Below are 631 nucleotides of genomic sequence, written 5' to 3'. Positions count from 1 at the left end.
GGAGGGAGCATGTCCTCCACCACACCCGTTGAAATTAGTCATGGCCGCCACCCTATTTGAAGTTAGAAGATCTAGCTTCTTACTCAAACTCTCCACTTGAGCCGCCAATGAAGTTACCGCATCTATCTCATGGAGACCGGCCACTTTCTTCTCCCTAGCATTCCATTGGTAGTTGTTTAACCCCATTCCTTCAATCAACTGACGAGCCTCATTGGGGGTCTTGCTACCTAAGGTACCTCCTGATGCCGCATCCAAGAGTTGCCTTCTACTCGGGTTCAAACCATTATAAAAGGTTTGAACAATCATCCACTCTGGGAATCCATGTTGCGGGCACTTCCTCAGGAGCTCCTTGAACCTTTCCCATGTCTCGAATAGAGACTCCAATTCTAACTGAACAAAGGATACGATCTTGTTCCTAAGCTTTGCTGATTTTCCGGGAGGGAAATAACGGGCTATAAAAGCTTCTACCATCTCATCCCACGTGGTAATTGACGCTCTAGGTAACGAGTGTAGCCACTGCTTCGCTCTCCCCTTTAGGGAAAATGGGAAGGCTCTCAACTTGATGGCATCATCCATCACTCCATTTATCTTCAGCATATCACACACCTCCAGAAAACTCTCTATATGAATG

The 631-nt window shown here is 46.8% G+C and overlaps 1 non-coding gene across 1 annotated transcript; it reads left to right on the top strand.

Annotated features, from left to right (window-relative positions):
- The first annotated feature begins 316 nt into the window (after positions 1-316).
- LOC120253275 lies at positions 317-423 on the top strand. The gene has a single exon (XR_005534227.1). It is a non-coding gene; the product is annotated as a small nucleolar RNA R71 (small nucleolar RNA).
- The last annotated feature ends 208 nt before the right edge of the window (positions 424-631 follow it).

This window comes from Dioscorea cayenensis, unplaced genomic scaffold, assembly GCF_009730915.1.
Source record: "Dioscorea cayenensis subsp. rotundata cultivar TDr96_F1 unplaced genomic scaffold, TDr96_F1_v2_PseudoChromosome.rev07_lg8_w22 25.fasta BLBR01000029.1, whole genome shotgun sequence".
Taxonomy (NCBI): domain Eukaryota; kingdom Viridiplantae; phylum Streptophyta; class Magnoliopsida; order Dioscoreales; family Dioscoreaceae; genus Dioscorea; species Dioscorea cayenensis.
The sequence above is the reverse complement of the archived record's forward strand: the minus strand, read 5'-3'. Positions and strand labels throughout refer to the sequence as shown.